Genomic DNA, 20,008 nt, shown 5'->3' with positions numbered 1-20,008 from the left:
ACTCACTCCATGAGGAGTCACACAGAGAAGAAAAGTTTTAGTTGTACAGAGTGTGGCAAAATGTTTAATCGAAAGGGAAATCTAAAAACACACATGATGACTCATACAGGGGAAAAGCCATTTGCTTGTAAAGTATGCGGTAAAGGCTGTGTTCACATGGGTATTCTAAAAAAACACATGATGACTCATACAGGCGAAAAGCCCTTTTCTTGTACAGTTTGTGGTAACAGCTTTGCTATAAAGGGTAATCTAAAAAAACACATGATGACTCATACAGGTGAAAAGCCCTTTTCTTGTACAGTTTGTGGTAAAGGCTTTGCTACAAAGACTCATCTAAAAGTACACATGAGGACTCATACAGGTGAAAAGCCCTTTTCTTGTACAGTTTGTGGTAAAGGCTGTATTCAGAAGGGTGATCTAAAAATACACATGAGGACTCATACAGGCGAAAAGCCCTTTTCTTGTACAGTTTGTGGTAACGGCTTTGCTATAAAGAGTAATCTAAAAATACACATGAGGACTCATACAGGGGTGAAAACCTTTTTAGTGGAAGTAGGTCACACAGACACATAATGTGATCATTCAGTCTAATCCAGGATGAAAATATCATGGATATCAAAGCAGAGGAATCACACAATCTGACAATATCAACATGACTGACGAGGCGCTCGGGTAGCGCAGTGGAACAGTCCCTGCTCACCACCACGGATGTTGTGGTGATTTGATTTTCATTACTTCTACATAGTTGTGTGTCTTTAGGTGTTTTGTAAACTCAACAAACCATGTTTATACACCTGGGGGGAGGGTGGGGGGGTGATGATAATGTTTGTGTTTGTTTTGTTTAATAAAGTTTTCTCCTCTACAGGTCCTCTGTGTGCTTTATCATTACATAAAGGATATCAGAAAATGTGTTGTACCCATAACTACTGTGATCAATACAGGAACAATCACTGCTTCATTTTACAGCCTGCATGTCTTGTGCTTAAATTATTACTACAGAATACATGATTAAAGTAAGTATTCATGTTACAGTCTGCATACCTAGTTGTTCTTGTTATTATTAATGTCTCCCCCAGGCCGAAGGCGTGGCCGAGACAATGCTTTTGCCCCTGTCCGTCCGTGTGTCCTTGTGTGTGCGTATGTGTGTCTGTGAACAGCTAATCTCTGGCACAGTTGGCCCGATCAACGTGAAACTGGAGGCCAGAATAAGAGCTGAACCAGTTGCCCAATGTTTTCACATCGGTCTGTTCAGCCAGCAGTGCTGTAAGTCATGTGATCAACATGGATGTGTCCGATAAATCTTTTTTTTTTCTTCATAGAATTAAATCTATTTGTTGGCTGAACTTTTGCACTGTAGACCACACATTAAAATGACATTAACAATTGACAAGACAGCCTACAGACACAGTCTGCTTGAATAAAAAAATTACAAATATTTTTTGCTCTGGCTCCTCATCTGAAAACAGAGTTGGTGGCTAAATTAAATAGATCTGCCACAATATTAGATGATAAGACTGGCAGATAGGTTGCACCAGATTGCAGTCTTTAAAGATCCAGTGGTTTAAAGATCCAGCCGACATCCGTCGATTTCGGCTCTTCCTATCATTGTGAAGCAGAATTCACACAACATTGAAGTGTTTCAGAATGTAATCCATGCTGTGCTTCTCCAACATCTTACAGGAGTAGGTATCAGCCAAGCAGTGAATCCCTACACAGTTCTTTTCATGCATGTGACTCTCCATGTAACGACAACAGGCCTCTTGAACAGCTGTGACATTTAACAAGTGTGCTGTTGCTAGCAGGGCCTGGACCAAATAAAATGATACCCTTGTTAAGCAGATATGTTGGACAAAATGGAGACAATGACAGGGGAACTCCTTTCCTCCATAGCACAGAATCACATCACATTATTCATTTTTGAGCAGTCTGCTTGGCTCTCCAACATCTTGTAGGGATGTGTCTTTTCCATGAGCACAAGTCATGTCTCCTCTCTGCAACAGTAGGAGCTGGAATAAATGGTCAGAGAGCAACAATTGTTTGCACACGTTAAGTTTTATTAACAAAATACTGGAGAGACGTGATACTGTGGCAGGCTTTGAATCCCAGGCATTATTTACAATTTACAATTATTTGAAAACTTGGGTTAGATCATTATTACAAAATATATACATTTACCACCTAAGACGTACTTTTTACTTCGGCTATTCAAATATAGCCGTCTACAAGCTCACAACGCATCATGATGCAACACAATGTGAGTTTTTAGATCGACTATCTTCTTAAAAAGTTTGATAGAGTATATTTTGATGCCAACACTTTTGCACTTTTGTACTTTTTCTAAAGTAAAATATCAGATTACTTTCCAACACGGAACAAACAACAGGGTAAATAGTCACACACATGAAATACAAAGACATCTGTTCATGTGTGGAGTGTGTGTTCTGGGCCCTGGGGTCAGTCTGAGGCTCTGAGCACTGAGCAGGACAGTGTGTTGATGTAGGAGTATAATAATAAACAGTAACATCTCCCTTTTGTCTTGGAGTGGAGAAACACCTCCTCCCACCTCCTCCCAGCTCTCCTCCAGTTAAATGCAGTCAGGGTCCATTTCAATGTGAAAGGTTCATAACAAAAGACATGATCATCATCAGAGATATTTACATAGACACAAGTTTCAATGTCCTCATCAACAATCGCTGACTGTTTTGTCTTCCCCAAAGAAAGAAAACCCAGAGATGATCACATAGTTAATAGTTCATTTCCAATGGGATTTTTTGGTGTGCAATAAATGGTCAGTTTAGATGATGAAAAGGGTTAGTATACTGGTATGTGAATAAAATAAAGTGATGATCTGTGTTGTTAACATTCTTCAAGATTATTCCCAAATCAAACGGGGGACATCCCAATAGTGTACTGCCGAAGATGAACGCCAACAGTAGCCGCAACTGTGTGCAAGAGCGTTGATGATAGCCTCGGGGCTAGCTGCATCCAATGGACCAGCAGAGCCGTTCTCAAATAAAATAATTGTCCTCCGATGTCAGGACAAAAGCTGAATGGGAGATCCAAGATCCTAAAACTAACCACCAGTAGTATGAGTGGTACAAGCTACGGATTACATTAAAACGATTAAAACGTTAAAACAAACATAACATGCAGAGCGTGTAAACATGCGTGCCGACATCTTGGATCTGTGACGTCGTTCGATTATATTATATTATTTTTGTTGTCATTATAGAATAATAATTTTGAGCAGTGACCGGCGGTTGTAGGGTGTCTGTTTTGAACTATCACACCACCTACTGAAAGTAATGGTCCAGTCAGCATCGAGAGTCCTGCCCCTTTGGGGAAATCTCAACCAACTTGAACATTGTCTGAGGTGCTCTCATAGACTTCAATGTTACGGGAATCTGCGCCTGTATTCAACATTTGACTATAAGCATTGTCATCAAATATACTCACAGTCACAGCACAAAAGTAATAACATTTGTAATAACAATGTCAGACTTTGGTGACGTGTTGTGAGCTAGATAAGATAAGGCTTAAGGGTTTAATTCATGTTTTGTATGTATAAGTATGGTAATTTAAAGGCTGTGGACTTACCCACCACAGAGTGTCTGTTGGTCACGCTGGATTTTTGCAGCCTTTACACCAACATCCCTCACAGGGGAGGCGTAGAGGCTGTCAACTTTTTTTCTGAGGCAAAGAGATCCTCTTATGAAACCCAGTACAGCCTGTGTCACTGAGCAAAAATGACCCCTTAGTTTTCTTACAAACTAAGGGGACAGCCATGGGTAGTACAATGGCCCCTAACTACGCAAATGTATATGGGTTATTTTGAGCAACATTTTGTTCTAGATTCTACTCTTTACAATTCACTCTTGAGTTTCCTGGATGTGTTAGTCATACAAAATGACAACACTATACAGACAGATCTGTATCGCAAACCCACCGATAGGAATACTCTATTACGAGGGGATAGTTTTCACCCCACACACCTGATTCAAAGTCTGCCCATCAGTCAGTTTCACAGGGCACGTAGGGTTTGCAGCACTGACGCTAGCTATAATGCACAGGCAACTGATCTGACCAATAGATTTATAGAAAGAGTACAAACAGGAGTGAGTTGATGTCGCTTCTGATCGTTTCAAAGCCATGACGCAAGAGGAATGCCTCACACCTAAAATTAGACCCCAAAAAGCGAACTCTCCCTTCTGTGGGAGCCATTGCAGCTTTCCAGGGCGATCCATTTTAGTTGACCCTGTATTCTAAACTGTACTCCCATGTGCTTTTTCTCTGCATGTGCTTCTTCTCTGCAAACTTCTGAATAAAGTATTCAATCAATCAAGTGTCCTCAGGTACTCACCCATGGGTTTTGAATAATAAAAACAATCTAAACACTGACATATAATTCAATCAGACCCAAGACTCAACACTGTTTTTAAAGAAGCCCCAGCTGTGGTCTTTAAACGCCCTCCCAATTTGATGGACCAGTTGGTGAGATCTTATACACCTGAACAGAATAAAAGCATATTTTTGGATGACATTCCCGATGGGAACTACAGGTGTGGTAGATGTGCCCAATGCGGCTTCACTACCAAGTGTAACTTTAGACATTACTTGGGATGCAACTGAAGTTGTTAATTCATAATTGTTTCCTTCTATAGAAATGTAGTGGAGTCAAAACTACAATATGAGTTGTTTTAGGATCAAAACTACAAGTTACAAGCTCACAACACGTCACAATGTATAACATGTTGTGGGCTTCTAGATGGGCTATTTCTGAAAAGGTTAGAAAATTGGTACTTTTACTTGTTAGTATATTTTGATGTCAATACTTTTGTACTTTACAATAGTACAATCACTTTGTAACAATTACTCAACAATCACATTGCAACAATTACTCAAACTTAAATGGGCTCCTTTCTTACTCATTACCTTATATGAAAATAGCAGACAACTTCAGAGGATAAGGTTTATTATCATCCAACGATAGTCCTTACCTGTAACTTCAGATATCTTACACCAGTGTGTTTTCTCATACAGTCACTTTAAAGAAGAGTGCAGTCTGAAAGTTGAACTGAAGTAATAATGGTCGCTTATCTATATGTTCTGGGGTCCGACCGTCTGAGCAGGACACTGTGTTAATGTAGGAGTATAAGTGGTATAACACCTCCCTTTTGTCTTGGAGTGGAGAAACCCCTCCTCCCACCTCCTCCCAGCTCTCCTCCAGTTAAATGCAGTCAGGTCCATTTCAATGTGAAAGGCTCATAACATGAGGGCCATGATGATGGGCCATGGTCAGAGAAGCATTTACATACACACAAGTTTCAATGTATTTTGCTTCATTGATTGCTTTTCTTTGCCAAAGAAAGAAAACTTCTAGATGTTATATGTGAAATACATATAGTCAGTTTCATCAACTGGTATGTGAATAAAATAAAGTTATGATCTGTGTCGTTAATATGTTTTATAATTCCAAAATCTGAACACATTTGCAAGGCAATTTGTATAGAAAACAGACCTTTCCCAGATGACCTGAGAGATCTAGATGGTATCGCACCGATCAGAAATGTATTTTGGCCCTAAACCATTCAAAGCTTTATAGACCAACAGTAGTATTTTGAAATCAATTCTTTGATTTAATTACTGGAGTGAAATGCTCTTGGTATTAGTAAGGACTCCAACAGCAGCATTCTGAATCAACAACAGTCATCTGATTGATTTTAATTTATTGAAAACAGTTTGTTTTCAGTGGTATTATTTGGGATTAGAGTGAAAATGTGCAGACACTGATTTGGAGACTCTTTATATGGGGCTGAAACGATACTGCTTAATATCGTTTCAACACGTCCTCTCCTCTCCTCTCCTCTCCTCTCCTCTCCTCTCCTCTCCTCTCCTCTCCTCTCCTCGTCTTTTCCAGGATTTGGCTGATCAAGGTATTTTCTTCAACACACACACACACAGACACACACACACACACACACACACACACACACACACACACATACACACACACACACACACACACACACACACACACACACACACACACACACACACACACACACACACACACACACACACACACACACACACACACACACTCAGGAGGTGAGAGACTGGCTGACCTTATTGGTGTCTTATTTGCATTTTAAATTGTGGGTACCAGCCGTCACAGCTCAGTTAATCTACACAGTTAATCAGAATCACTTTTATTTGTCACATCAAGTTCCATACTAGTAATGTACACCCATTTATACACAGTACTATATACAGTATATTATACACAGTTCTGTCATTTGGTCCAGAATTCCTTTACAGTGTATGTGCTGTCTATCGAGACCCCCTGGACACCCCCCCCCCTCCATGGACTCCTTGGGGGAGGGGGCACTGATCATCAACACAAATATAATATGGCATGTAACGGCTAAATCAACTAAATATGGACATACAGTATATTATCTGAGATATACCTGCTAACATTATAGTATGCAGATTTATAACATCTGCACAACATACTGGGTATTGAAATGGAAGTGGCTATAACAGGCCAATGTGAAAAAGGGTGGCATTTCTTCCTCGGCCTAGTGGGAATGTGTTTATTAAATGTGTTTGTTTCATAGCGACAGGGCCAACGGTGGCGGAGATTAGCTGGTCGCAGACAGAAGGACGGACACACACACACAGACACACGGACGGACACACGGACGGACGGACGGACAGGGGGTAAAACATACTCTCTCGCCATGCCTTTCGGCCTGGCAGAGACAATAAATGTTTGGTAGTTCAATAATTCAACTCATTCATATGCTATGTAAAAAAAATCACTGAAACAATGTCATTTATTAGTAAACACTCCCCACTCTGTGTGCAGTGCTGATAAAACCCAGAATTCAATACATTTAGTGAAAAAGGGTGCCATTATGGCGTATCATTGTAATCCAACAGCTTTTTTTTAAAAGCTATTTTATTCACAGAAAAATTACGTTTTGTTATCTAAACAGACAATTCCACAGAACTTGATCAATAGCAAAACCTCGAAATGAACATTTGACAGAATCAGAATTCACTTTAGCCTCACAGGTTTACAGGTGTAAAGAAGTGAAAAGAGTGAATGTGTCTGGGTTTGCTTTCTTTGGCAAAGAAAAACAGTCAACATGTTGATGAAGCAAAAGACATTGAAACTTGCATCTATGTAAATGTGTCTCTGATGATGGCCCATCATTACACTGTCTTTTGTTATGAGCCTTAAACATTGAAATTGACCCTGACTGCAGTTAACTGGAAGAATGTGAGGAGATGGGAGGAGCTGTTTCTCCTCTCCAAGATAAAAAAGGTGGTGTTTTCACTCCAAATCTCCACACTGTCCTCCTGCTCAGACTCCAGGACACACCACAGTTAAACTCTCTGGACACACCCCAGCCCAAACACACAACTCACAGTGAGGGAGGACAGACTGTCTGTCTACAGTTACAAGAGGCTCTATCTTCACTTACACACCTCTTCCACCAGGGGACGAAACGCACAAGAAGGTGAAAAACGTGTTATAAAGGAGGTAAAAACGTGTCAAATGGAGTCTGTACGGCTGAAGATAAATGAACACATGACGTCGGTGGGAGAGGAGATTTTGTGTGTTTTGGACAAACAGCAGCGTGGTGCTGATGTTTGTTGTGTGAAGCTTGTCAGAGTGTTTGTGTTGGAGCGCCTCAGTGCAGCTGCAGAGTTCATGTGCAACCTCTTCCAGAGAGAGATAGAGACACTAGAAACTCTGCTGGAGAAACAAAACAAACTGCTGGACATTGATTTTGATATGGACATCGATCTACACACTGCAGGTATGTCTGTTACAAACACAACATCAAACTACACACTGCATGTCTGTTACACACACAACATCAAACTACACACTGTAGGTATGTCTGTTACACACATAACGTCAAACTACACACTGCAGCTATGACACAGTGTTTGCATGGGGAAGTTTTGTCAGGTTGTAGATCTGTTTCTGTGGATCATTGCTTGTAGATCAATAGACCAACCATTAGGCTCCGTTTTGATGACTGAGTTTAACTCCCCCCTCCACACACATATTCTCACACACCTACTTTTAATGCATACATAATGTAATACATATCAATAGTCCAGAGTCTATATATAGTCTAGTGACTAGTCCTTATTTATGTCACATCAAAGTCCTTATTATTATGTTTTGCTCTAATTATTTTGTGCTGTATTCCTTCATTCCAGACCAGTGTGTGGAGTCCAGTCTGCAGGTGAAGATCAGTTCTCCAGCCAGGACCGTTTCTATTAAACAGGAACCTGAAGACCACCTTGAACAGGAACCTGAAGACCACCTGGACCTCAGTAAGTTTTAAGCACTCTTTATGTATTTTATTGGTGAAAGTGGTCCGGTACTGAGGGTTTACCTCAGTACGATGGTTCGGTTGTAAAAGTATTAATGGGTTCACTGAAGCTGTGCAGTTAATTCTACTTCAGTATTAACTAATCAGAAAAATTATAGGGACCGCCTCTCATTCAGGGACCGCCTCTCATGAGAGCTGCAATGTAAACAAACAACGGCCACATTATTTTCAGCACAGAGCGCAGAAGAGTTTATTTACAGCTGAAGTTCTTCCAACTACTAAAGACATAAAACATAAAACAAAGGAAAATAAAGCAATTAAAACAGCTGAGCTTTTTTAGCCAGTGTGCAGACTTTATTTGTATTTGTTGTGTGTTTCCTGCACCTGGAAGTGGATGTATGTGCACCAGCTTTTCATAAAGCAGAGGGAACACTGCATGATATCATGTAAAGTTCTATAGAGTCTCATTGTATCTTTTTTCCTAGACTTCCTGCTCGCCCATGTGTGTAAAGAGGAGGTTTCCCCTGAAGAGGAGTGGAGCTCCAGTGTGGTCCAGGAAGAATCAAAATCTCCAAAATATGAGAGGAGCCCCAGTCTGGTCCAGGAGGAACCACAAATTCCACAGATTAAAGAAGAACAGGAGCAGCTACTTCAAAGACCAGAAGAGGCTGGTGGGTCAACATTGACATTACTAGCAGTGAAAAGTGAAGATGGTGATGAAAACAGAGAGACAGAGCCTGTAGCCAGCACCTCAACTGAACACATGAAAACACAAGCTGATGTAGAGGACTGTGGAACATCACAACCACCTAGTGATGACCAGCTCCTCTCTTCACACTGTTCTGAATCAGACACTGAAGACAGTGATGAGTGGGAGGAGAGTAGGGGAGATCAGTCAGCTTTAAACGCACTGAAATCACACAAGACACAAACAGTGTTTGCCAAAATGTTTAATCAAAAGGTACATCTGATTCACACAGGGGAAAAGCCCTTTGCCTGTACAGTATGTGGTAAACGCTGTGCTCAAAAGGGTAATCTAAAAAAACACATGATGACTCATACAGGTGAAAAGCCATTTGCCTGTACAGTTTGTGGTAAAGGCTGTGTTAACAAGAGTGATCTAAAAGCACACATGAGGACTCATACAGGTGAAAAGCCCTTTTCTTGTACAGTATGTGGTAAAGACTTTGCTTTGAAAAGTACTCTAAAAACACACATGAGGTCTCATACAGGCGAAAAGCCCTTTTCTTGTACAGTTTGTGGTAAAGGCTGTCTTCACAAGGGTAATCTAAAAACACACATGATGACACATACAGGTGAAAAGCCCCTTTCATGTACAGTTTGTGATATGGGCTGTGTTAGCACAAGTCATCTAAAAAGACACATGAGGACTCATACAGGCGAAAAGCCCTTTTCTTGTACTGTGTGTGGTAAAAGCTTTGCTGCAATGGAAAATCTAAAAACACACATGAGGACTCATACAGGGGGAAGTTAGTCACACACAGATACATATCATTCAGACTAATCCAGGAATGGTTATCTTGTATTATTCCCTCCAGCTCATAGGTTATTATTGGTAGAACAATGTGAGCACCAGTGTCTGTCCACAGTTGTCAGGATTAAAAACACATGTTAATTATTATATTCATTAACGCTTTCATTGCCATGGACGAAAAATCCCATCCGATTCTAAAAATGTCTAAATATATATATATATATATATACACATGAGGACTCATACAGGTGAAAAGCCATTTTCTTGTACAGTTTGTGGTAAAGGATTTGCTACAAAGACTCATCTAAAATTACACATGATGACTCATACAGGCGAAAAGCCCTTTTCTTGTACAGTTTGTGGTAACGGCTTTGCTAGAAAGGGTAATCTAAAAATACACATGAGGACTCATACAGGGGTGAAAGCCTTTTAGTGGAATTCAGTCACACAGACACATATGTGATCATTCATTCATCAATCCACGATGAAACTATCATGGATATCAAAGCAGAGGAATCACACAATCTGACAATATCAACATGACTGACGAGGCGCTCGGATGGCGCTGTGGAACAGTCCCTGCTCACCACCACGGATGTTGTGGTGATTTGATTTGCATTACTTCTACATAGTTGTGTGTCTTTAGGTGTTTTGTAAACTTAACAAACGATGTTTATACACCCGGGGGGGGGGGGTATTGATAATGTTTGTATTTGTTTCGTCTAATAAAGGTTTCTCCTCTACAGGTCCTCTCTGTGTGCTTTATCATTACATAAACGATATCAGAAAATGTGTTGTACCCATAACTGCTGTGATCAATACAGGAACAATCACTGCTTCATTTTACAGCCTGCATATCTTGTGCCACAGGTAGAAACACCACTATTGAGGATTTTGTCCTTGTCCGTTGTTAGAATGAGATCTATGGTAGTTTGAGTGGAAACACACAGCCTTGTGGGCTGAGTGATCAACTGGTGGAATGAGTGCCGATGACAAAACCCCTTGAATGACCCCTTGAAATACACCGACGCTTCCTTACGGAGCATGTCTGTGTTAAAGTCACCTAGAAGTATCGTCTCTGCATACTCCACCTTAGCTAAACACTCCTCAAGTCTTTCATAGAAATCAGTCTGGTTAGGAGGTCTGTATATGGTACCGACTAGCACAGGTTTGGCATGTTTAAAAATGATCTCGACCCACACAGCTTCAATGGCTGCATCCTTCAGGTCTTCGCGAAGGATGCAGTCATTGTCATTATGTACATACATGCATACACCACCCCCATTTCTCCCATTAATGCTCCTATCATTTCTGAAGAGTTTGTAGTTTTACATTTCAGTCCATTATCGTATGATCAAGTTTAGTTTCAGAGAAAGTTAAAATGTCAACCTTACCATCATAAAACATCTTCCTGATTTGTGTTATCTTGTTTCCTACAAGGGAATTCACATTGAGGTGGATCATGTGCAAGCCTACACTGTTTGCTGTTACAGTGTGCTGTTGCTAGCAGGGCCTGGACCAAATTCAAGAACTGCTTGTCACGACTGCAGAATGAAGTGAACGCCAAATGCAAGCAACAGCAGACAGAGTTTTATCTCCTGATTTGTTCAAATCTTTATCTTGACCTAAAAATGTATTTTCTGTTTAATAAATTGCTCTAAAGATAGGGACATCATATATATATATATATATATATATATATATATGAGTATATATCTGTCGTTTGACGCAAGAGGAATGCCTCACACCTAAAAGTTTTTGTTTTGTGGGTGGGTTTAACTTTTCCCCTCTACACCAAGTCTGTATGTTTAAAAAAGGCACATCTACCGGCTTGTGAGCTTTCCTTTTTCACAGAATGCTTTCATAATGAGACATGTTTAATCCATACTGGATTACATTCTTTCTTTGAAGGTATAGAATTACCAAATTATGTCGTTCAATGATATGTTTGTGTTTAATAAAATATTGTCATCATTGTCCATGTAGACAGGAGGCAAGATTATATTGATTTAAGCAGAAAAGCCCAAAACTTGTAGAAACACTGCTCTAAATATCAGGTTTACACATAAGCTACAAGTTGCTGTTCACCATAACACAACACAAGAGGTCAAATGTAGAAATAGATCAGTTTATTTGACAAAAGAGGCAGTGTAAAACAACAGGTCAGAACACAGTTACTACGACATAACTGCATAGAAAAAAATGGCCAAAAGTGCCTATCTGAGCTGTTAAAATAATAGAGGGGAAAAAGCTTGTCAAAAATAGTAAAAAAAAGTTGCAGTGTGCTACTGTCCTTCAGACTATTCTTCAGGTGTCGGGTTGACCTGGCGGGCGTGACAGGAATCACAGAGTTGAGGTGGGATAACTTCCTCAGCAACTGGCTGATGGAAATCGTCTGGTTTTCATAGTCCTTCCATAACTGGAACAGGTTGCGCTGTGTCTTCTTCGTCGTTCGTAGTTGATAGCGTCGTAAATGATTCGCTGAGAGAAGACGCAGCTCGATCCTGATCCAATTAGCTTGAGCGTACAACAATGCCACAAGCGTGTACAATGGCAGATGTGCTCGTCCTCCTGCTGCTTTATTGAGTTTATTGTGCCAGCCTTCTACGTCATTGTTGGTTCTGATGGCGCGGTTGTAGACACACCAGCTGGTTGGCTTTGAGTATTGCTGGCAGCCATTTATCCAGGTGTTTCGGATGTAGTCAACAATAGGTTTTAGCTCTTCTTTAAACTCTTCTGTGCCAGATGATGCGAGCCGATTGAAAGCTCCTTCGATCTCATCAACGGGCAGATATGGTAGAGCAAAGAGTTTCTTGATGAACCTGTTGACATCTGGTTTGGTTTTATATGCCACTATCAAGCCTTTTAGCTGGACTGCATGCATCACAGCTTGGGCCCAATGGAAAGAACAGCCGTGCATCGTGGCAAAAACCTGGGACTATGTGACCCAACTGCAGCTTGAAGTCGGTCTCGGTTGGGTCTTCAGGCCTTCTTTTCTGTCTGGTTAGATTTGCCACCCTGGCCAGATTCCTTGGGTTGACAATACACAGCGAATCAGTGGGCATGTCCTCTCTCAAAACAGTCTCCACGATGACTGCAGCTGACTGGTGGACATTCTCCAGCCCAATCTTCTTAACTTTCATGTAGATCTGCACCTAGAGAATAGAATTATATACAAATTAGTACAGAAATGAGACAATTTGATGCTAATTTACATTAACCCCATAACACAAAATTCATAAGATACATCAAATAATATACTAGTGCTGCTCATACCTTTTTTTCAAAGCCATCCTCCATTGTGATTGTGATCGTGAGGTCCTGGTGTGTAGTCATTCCCTGTTTGCTTCACTGTTGCAAGACATGTCAGATCCTTTCTTTTTACAGCGCAGCGATAATGCGTATGAGTAGGTCCGGATCTCTTCACAATGTAGCTGTAACCATCACTATCAACTAAGAGGGTGCCACCACGTTGCGTGCCTCCCTCAATTGTTGTATAACGGACTTCAGTTGGCATCACCATGGCTGGAACAACTTCAGGTCCCGCTTCAGTTGGCATCACCATGGCTGGAACAACTTCAGGTCCCGCTTGAGGTAGGACTACTTCTTCTGCTGCATCAGATACTGGTGGAATGGATGGATCTGCAGTGTCTGGAGGTGGAACCATAGCATCCTCAGTTATTTCGGTAGCTGTTCGTGGTCTTTTCGCCTTCGCGGTTGGGTCTTCAGGCCTTCTTTTCTGTCTGGTTAGATTTGCCACCCTGGCCAGATTCCTTGGGTTGACAATACACAGCGAATCAGTGGGCATGTCCTCTCTCAAAACAGTCTCCACGATGACTGCAGCTGACTGGTGGACATTCTCCAGCCCAATCTTCTTAACTTTCATGTAGATCTGCACCTAGAGAATAGAATTATATACAAATTAGTACAGAAATGAGACAATTTGATGCTAATTTACATTAACCCCATAACACAAAATGCATAAGATACATCAAATAATATACTAGTGCTGCTCATACCTTTTTTTCAAAGCCATCCTCCATTGTGATTGTGATCGTGAGGTCCTGGTGTGTAGTCATTCCCTGTTTGCTTCACTGTTGCAAGACATGTCAGATCCTTTCTTTTTACAGCGCAGCGATAATGCGTATGAGTAGGTCCGGATCTCTTCACAATGTAGCTGTAACCATCACTATCAACTAAGAGGGTGCCACCACGTTGCGTGCCTCCCTCAATTGTTGTATAACGGACTTCAGTTGGCATCACCATGGCTGGAACAACTTCAGGTCCCGCTTCAGTTGGCATCACCATGGCTGGAACAACTTCAGGTCCCGCTTGAGGTAGGACTACTTCTTCTGCTGCATCAGATACTGGTGGAATGGATGGATCTGCAGTGTCTGGAGGTGGAACCATAGCATCCTCAGTTATTTCTGTAGCTGTTCGTGGTATTTTCGCCTTCGGAGCCTTCGGAGCCTTCCCAGCTAGTTCATAGTCATCCAAGTGTCGTGGTGGTAGTCACCCTGCGGCTCTCTGTGGACGTGACATGACTGCACTGCAATGGACAGTACTGTACTAAACCTTTACTGTCTGTGGCTGACCTTTTAAGGACATCTCATGGCCCCACCCACACCTTGCCCCATTTAGCTAGGTGTGGGACAATTAATGGGCAATTATCAGTGTTTGATTTGCATACTGGTGTGGTGGTTACCTCAAAACATCAGTTGAGTATCCTCAGGTCAGTTTATCTGTTGTGGCCATATAGGAAATAAGCTAATTAAAGTATTTTAAATACATTTCATCAGAAAAGTGAACATTCCAATGTGTTTATAATGCAAACAAATACTAACTTTAAAAAAAAAATGAGAAAAACTCCAGTGTGAAGGTAAAACACAGGTATAATGGTTTTTTCTCTCTCTCTCTCTCTCTCTCTCTCTCTCTCTCTCTCTCTCTCTCTCTCTCTCTCTCTCTCTCGCTCTCTCTCTCTCTCTCTCTGTGTCTGTGTATGTAATCCAGGGGTTCTCAAACTTTTTCATACGCGACCCCATATAATAAGCGAGATTATTTGGCGACCCCAGCACCCGCAACCCCCCCCAACCCCTCCTCTCTCTCTCTCTCTCTCTCTCTCTCTCTCTCACACACACACACACACACACACACACAAACCACTTTACAGTAACCCTATTTTATACTGTGGCTATTTGAAAATAGCTGATCTACAAGGATCTTGTGGGTTTGCTATTTTCAAACATTTAGTACTTTTTTGTACATTACTATACATTTAAGTACATTTTGATGCCAAGACTTTCATACATTTACCCAAGTGGAGGTTTGTATTTCTACATTGCAGTATTGATACTTACTTATTGTAAGTAAAATATGTGAGCCCTTTGATGGCAAGGAGTCATCTTGCAAAGGGAGTGTCAGGTTTAGCATTTTGTGTGTACACTTTACTAATTCATGCCTTTATTTCTAGTCGATTGGATTATTGTAATGCTCTCTATACTGGACTGACAAAGCAGTGTTTACATAAACTCCAGTTTGTTCAGAATGCTGCTGCTAGAATTTTAACTAGAACTAAGAAACTTGAACACATTACTTTTAAAGTACTTCTCATTGTTTTTAAATCTATCAGGGGTCTAGCTCCCTCATATGTCTCTGACATGATTAAATCCTATGAACCTGCCAGAACCCTTAGATCATCTGTCACGACGGGCAGCAGCCACCATGAGAATACCAGGAGTAGCTGACCGTAAAAGGTGTTAACACTATTACACAATTGCGCTATTACTCTATTACACTAATAAGGTTGTGCAAATTGTGCAGAAATTTCGATTTTTGTGTGTTAACAATCGTGAAAAACTGTAAAATACCTCTGGGTTCCTACCGGGCCTTGTCTACCAGTGCCGTAGGTGCCCCCCCCCATACACGCACTGAGATTTGTTTGATGGGGGGCACAGGAGTGAAGGGGAGGAGGGGGGTTGACCACAGCAGGGGGGGGGGGGGTGGGGGGAGACCACTTAATGATCACCAGTATGCAAATCACACACTAATATCCCATTCCACTTAATGATCACCAGTATGCAAATCACACACTAATATCCCATTCATTGTTTGACATCTATAGGTGGATGGGGCAAGGTGTGGAGACACATAGCAAATGACCATGCTATTTGCATAGTGTGCATATTGACTGTCTGAATTCAACGATGAGTCTGTTTGTCAATCTGTGTCTCGCACAAAGATCCGGCGTTTAGAACCAAAAATCAGACATCAGGCAGCTTTTTATACAGTTCTAATTTCCATTCCTTGTTTCTTGGCCCAAAACATCTCTTCTGCTTGTTGCCTCTCCTAAGCGAGAGATTTCCAAGCAGATATTTGACCATGAAGGCCTGATTATTGTAGTCATGAAAATGGAGGAAACACATTGAATCAGATGGTGTTTGCCAGGGTTGTGTCCAAACTTTTGGCCTGTACCGTAATACATACATACATACATACATACGTACGTACGTACGTACGTACGTACGTACGTACGTACGTACATACATACATACATACATACGTACATACATACATACATACATACATACATACATACATACATACATACATACATACATACATACATACATACATACACTCACTCACTCACTCTCTCTCACACACACTCACTGTCTCTTTCTCTCTCTCTCTCTCTCTCTCTCACACACACACACACACACACACACACACACACACACACACACACACACACACACACACACACACACACACACACACACACACACAAGAGTAAGGCATCAAAATGTACCAAAAGTAATATTTATAAAAACTAAAGTTCTCAAACAATGCATGTGTGCAATGCAATGTTCTATAATGTTATAATTTATACCAGCAAAGTAGTAGGTAACTAAATATCCTAGGTAAAAATATGGAAAAGTGTTTAATGCATGTTTTACAATAGTGAAATGTATATCTAATAGTAACTAAAGTTCAATAATGCTTACAATAGTGAAATGTATATCTAATAGTAACTAAAGTTCAATAATGCTTACCAAAAGCTTTTCTCACAAATGTGTTCACACAGAAAACAAAACATTATACCTGTGTTTTACCTTCACTGGAGTTTTTCTTCATTTTTCTTTGTTAAGTTAGTATTTGTTTGCATTATAAACACATTGATTATAAACACATTGGAATGTTCACTTTTCTGATGAAATCTACCTTGTATTTAAAGCACTTTAATTAGCTAAATGTAATTGAACAACATAATTTGACATTGGAATGTTCACTTTTCTGATTAAATCTACCTTGTGCCATGCACGGGCGCACGATTTTTTGGGCGGATTTGGGCGTTTTGGGAGTGGGCGGTTTTGTGCGGATTGGGTGAATATTAGGGTGAATGTATATATATTTTTTGGGGGTGGGCACAACAGCCAGGTCACAGGTGGGTGGGCCCAGGCCTACCTATGCCCACCCGTGGCTACGCCCCTGGTAGTGGAGTCAAAACTACAATATGAGTTGTTTTAGGATCAAAACTACAAGCTACAAGCTCACAACACGTCACAATGTATAACATGTTGTGGGCTTCTAGATGGGCTATTTCTGAAAAGGTTAGAACATGTAGGGAAATGTTGGTACTTTTACTTGTTAGTATATTTTGATGTCAATACTTTTGTACTTTACAATAGTACAATCACATTGTAACAATTACTCAACAATCACATTGCAACAATTACTCAAACTTAAATGGGCTCCTTTCTTACTCATTACCTTATATGAAAATAGCAGACAACTTCAGAGGATAAGGTTTATTATCATCCAACGATATTCCTTACCTGTAACTTCAGATATCTTACACCAGTGTGTTTTCTCATACGGTCACTTTAAAGAAGAGTGCAGTCTGAAAGTTGAACTGAAGTAATAATGGTCGCTTATCTATATGTTCTGGGGTCCGACCGTCTGAGCAGGACACTGTGTTAATGTAGGAGTATAAGTGGTATAACACCTCCCTTTTGTCTTGGAGTGGAGAAACCCCTCCTCCCACCTCCTCCCAGCTCTCCTCCAGTTAACTGCAGTCAGGACCATTTCAATGTGAAAGGCTCATAACATGAGGGCCATGATGATGGGCCATGGTCAGAGAAACATTTACATACACACAAGTTTCAATGTATTTTGCTTCATTGATTGCTTTTCTTTGCCAAAGAAAGAAAACATCTAGATGTTATATGTGAAATACATATAGTCAGTTTCATCAACTGGTATGTGAATAAAATTAAGTTATGATCTGTGTCGTTAATATGTTTTATAATTCCAAAATCTGAACACATTTGCAAGGCAATTTGTATAGAAAACAGACCTTTCCCAGATGACCTGAGAGATCTAGATGGTATCGCACAGATCAGAAATGTATTTTGGCCCTAAACCATTCAAAGCTTTATAGACCAACAGTAGTATTTTGAAATCAATTCTTTGATTTAATTACTGGAGTGAAATGCTCTTGGTATTAGTAAGGACTCCAACAGCAGCATTCTGTTTTTGTTTAATGACTATAGAGATACTGTGTACCGATTTGCGACATTTTTCCAGGGAGTGTGTGTGCACAGTTTCGCTGCGATCAAGCCAACGGTGCCAGAGATTAGCTGCGGACGGACGGACGGACGGACGGACAGGGTGCAAAACATTCTCTCTTGCCATGCCTTTCGGCCTGGCGGAGACAATAAATAAACTAAATATGGACATACAGTATATTATCTGAGATATACCTGCTAACATTACAGTATGCAGATTTATAACATCTGCACAACATACTGGGTATTGAAATGAAAGTAAAGAAATGTTTGGTAGTTCAATAATTAAAATCCTTCAGATGCTATGTAAAAAAAAATCACTGAAACAATGTCATTTATTAGTACAAACACTCCCCACTCTGTGTGCAGTGCTGATAAAACCCAGAATTCAATACATTTTCAAAAGTGAAAAGGGGTGGCATTACGGCGTATCATTGTAATGTCCAACAAACACACTTGTTTTTTTTTAACCTATTTTATTCACAGAAAGGTTACATTTTATGTTACCTAAACAGACAATTCCACAGACGAACTTGATCAATAGCAAAACCTCGAAATGAACATTTGACAGAATCAGAATTCACTTTTGCCTCATCACAGGTTTACAGGTGTAAAGAAGTGAAAAGAGTGAATGTGTCTGGGTTTGCTTTCTTTGGCAAAGAAAAACGGTCAACATGTTGATGAAGCAAAAGACATTGAAACTTGCATCTATGTAAATGTGTCTCTGATGATGGCCCATCATTACACTCTCTTTTGTTATGAACCTTTCACATTGAAATTGACCCTGACTGCAGTTAACTGGAAGAATGTGAGGAGATGGGAGGAGCTGTTTCTCCTCTCCAAGATAAAAAAGGTGGTGTTTTCACTCCAAATCTCCACACTGTCCTCCTGCTCAGACTCCAGGACACACCACAGGTAAACTCTCTGGACACACCCCAGCCCAAACACACAACTCACAGTGAGGGAGGACAGACTGTCTTTCCACAGCTACAGGAGGCTCTATCTTCACTTACACACCTCTTCCACCAGGGGACGAAACGCACAAGAAGGTGAAAAACGTGTCATAAAGGAGGTAAAAACGTGTCAAATGGAGTCTGTACGGCTGAAGATAAATGAACACATGACGTCGGTGGGAGAGGAGATATTGTGTGTTTTGGACAAACAGCAGCGTGGTGCTGATGTTTGTTGTGTGAAGCTTGTCAGAGTGTTTGTGTTGGAGCGCCTCCGTGCGGCTGCAGAGTTCATGTGCAACCTCTTCCAGAGAGAGATAGAGACACTAGAAACTCTGCTGGAGAAACAAAACAAACTGCTGGACATTGATTTTGATATGGACATCGATCTACACACTGCAGGTATGTCTGTTACAAACACAACATCAATCTACACACTGCATGTATGTCTGTCACACACACACAACATCAAACTACACACTGTAGGTATGTCTGTTACACACATAACGTCAAACTACACACTGCAGGTATGACACAGTGTTTGCATGGAGAAGTTTTGTCAGGTTGTAGATCTGTTTCTGTGGATCATTGCTTGTAGATCAATAGACCAACCATTAGGCTCCGTTTTGATGACTG

Source organism: Gymnoscopelus braueri (genome assembly GCF_963280865.1).
Source record: "Gymnoscopelus braueri genome assembly, chromosome: 16".
NCBI classification, from domain to species: domain Eukaryota; kingdom Metazoa; phylum Chordata; class Actinopteri; order Myctophiformes; family Myctophidae; genus Gymnoscopelus; species Gymnoscopelus braueri.
Note: the sequence above shows the minus strand (reverse complement) of the source record.